Source organism: Salmo trutta, chromosome 27 (assembly GCF_901001165.1).
Source record: "Salmo trutta chromosome 27, fSalTru1.1, whole genome shotgun sequence".
NCBI classification, from domain to species: Eukaryota; Metazoa; Chordata; class Actinopteri; order Salmoniformes; family Salmonidae; genus Salmo; species Salmo trutta.
The window spans coordinates 32,698,285-32,701,132 of record NC_042983.1 but is presented as its reverse complement, the minus strand read 5'-3'; positions in this window follow the sequence as shown (position 1 = coordinate 32,701,132).

The window sequence follows — 2,848 nt, the reverse complement described above, 5'->3', positions numbered from 1 at the left end:
CTCGCGTCTCTTTTTTGTTTGTAAGGTCACCACCATTACATGTATTAACAGTCTGGGGCAGGCTAGGTTTCAAACCATGTTACAAACCATGATTTAACGTTCAGCAGTAAGCTTTGACTTTTACCGTGATCGTGGTGGTCAACAGGACTTCACTTTGTTAGTAGTACAGTCCTACTACCAGCAGGTAGCGCTGTTGAACATTGAACTAGTTGTATGACATGCCATTTACTGCTCAAAGCTTTGTCTACAAACAGCTGCTGTCAATGAACTGGGATGGCTACTTTCACTTGAAAATCTTTAGTAACTTCTGAACATTTGTTTCTTGCGACAATGCAATATGTATCCAGGAGGTGTGCTATTGCTGCCTGAACGTTTGAATTAAAATAGATATGAAAGTGAGAGATATGAGAAAACAAATGTATTGAATTAGAGAAAATATGACGCCTACCAAAGCAAGACTCCATATTGTTGTACAGTTCACATTGTAACACAACCCTCTCACAAGTCATTACCTTTAAAGTATTCTTCTGCTTTCCATACCATTATCATCTGAACACAAATCCCTAATGGGTTGGAGCCCTGCACAGCACGCTATTACAGTTCACCAGCGCTTTTGTGCACACATCCTTGCAGGGAGAAACATTACATGTGAATCTGTAAAGTGTTACACCTATTCCACAAGCCCCTATACTGACATACATTCATCCTCTTGGCTCCTGAGCGCTCGTCTGTGCTGTGAAACACAGAGAAAACAGGCTGATGCTCAATCCTTGGCCAGTGACCCTGGGGTCAAAGACAGTACAGAACAGAGGTGGATATATCACCGCCCTGTCTCCACAGCACATACTGTTCACTTTTAGGGGACACAGGTGACCATAGTCAATTCCTTTAACATATGAGGTCAGAAGCACATGTCTTTTCGGGTACTGAGCAGGGAATATCAGTGAGGCTCAAAACGTTGGTATGGGTTGAAGCCTTCAATGTTTTGTTGGAGCATCTGCGTGTGGGTGCTCTACTTTTCTACCTATGCAATGCCTTAAAAACAATTCAGTACAAATAATGGTTTAAAATAGGGGGGCCTGTGCCCCCTTCAGTTCCACTGAACATCACTCCATTGGTCCCCAGTGCCTGCTTATTGAGAAGCTCTGTCTAAACAGGGATCATCAACTAGATTCAGCCGCATGACGATTTTTTTCTTGAGTGGATGGTCGGGGTGGCCAGAACATATTAACAAATAATTTGTAGACTGACCAAATTGACTGCAAGAAGCTCAAACATTTGCCCAAAACATAATAATTCCAATCCTGATTTCCTGGTGTTTTTACGGTATTTTATGTCCAACAATGAAAAATAAAACCATCTAAAAAATACATTTTAAAATAGTCCTAAAAAAACAAAACAATCCTCAGAAAACTTGGAGGTCCAAATAAAACCATCCACGGGCCTCCAGTTGGGGAGCCCTGCTCTACAATGATGCAATGGTGTGAAACACCATTACCAATTCACCATTATTACATACAATAACAGTGAGTAGATGAATGCAATCTTTGTATTGATTGAGGTTTGTGTACAGTTCTTATGATGAACATTGCTGCTCTAGCTGTCATTAGCATTACAGGCCTCTGGCTGGATGTCCCACGGAGAGAAACCCTTCAATCTTCCTTCATGAAACAGACATCCCGTTAATAAGCTCAGGAAAAGAACACTCTCTCGGCTGGTTTCTCTGGGATATCGGAGGCTTTCTTCCCTCTTTAGAAAAAAAGAGAAACATTTTGGAAAGGAAATGTGCGCCGGATTGTCCTGATAGTCTCAGGGTCTGTTTCAGTCTAATGCTCCATGTCCATCGTTTATTCATTACTTTGGCATTTCCTCAGCCGTGTAACATAATCTGGATATCAGTGACCATCATGAAACATGGAGAGGATTTAGCCCTGAAGCACACACACACATGCATGCGCAAGCGCACGCGCATGCACACATACGCACAGACATTTAACAAGCCCCCACATTGTGTGTATACTCTGGTGCTTTGCTTTGTATAATAAAACAGCATTGCTCTTCACCTCTCCGCCATAGTTTTTTGTGGCTTTAGTGATATTCCCTGCGATCTCCCTGGCGTGTGCAGCAGTGTATTTTGAAGCAGTCTTGAAGGAGTCTTTAACACAACCTTTGGAAGTGGCATGTCAATGGGTTCTTGGGCTAGTCAAACAACACCCTTACATTTGTCTGGCGTTTCCTTCTGCTAACACAGTAAATGTTTCCCCGCTGAAATATACCACAAATAGAACCACTTGGAGAGACAGCTCCCTGTAATCTACTTGGTTGGCTAGGCAACACTTAGCATACCAAAGCAAAGGAGGTAGAAGTTGTCTGTCTCTGTCCTGCTGCTCTCTCACTTCTTAAATAATAGTCAGTTGAATCACAGCTGGCAGCTCTCCCATGGAGAAGTACTGTATTAACAGCTGTCAGGTCTCCCATAGAGAAGTATAAACAGCCGGTAGGTCTCCTATAGACAAGAATAAACAGCCAGGGAAGATTAAGGGAAAATACACTTATTTTCTATATATCAAATCAAATGTTATTTGCCACATGCTTAAACATCAGCTGTAGACTAACAATGAAATGCTTAGTTACGGGCCCTTCCCAACAACGCAAAGAGAATATATAGAACTAATAGAAAATAGAAACATAATAAATACACAATGAGTAACAATAACGTGGCTATATACACTGGGTACCAGTACTGAATTGATGTGAGTCAACAGGATAGATAATAAACAGTAACAGCAGCATATGTGATGAGTTTAAAGAGTTAGTGCAAAAAAGGATCCATGCAGATAGTCCAGGT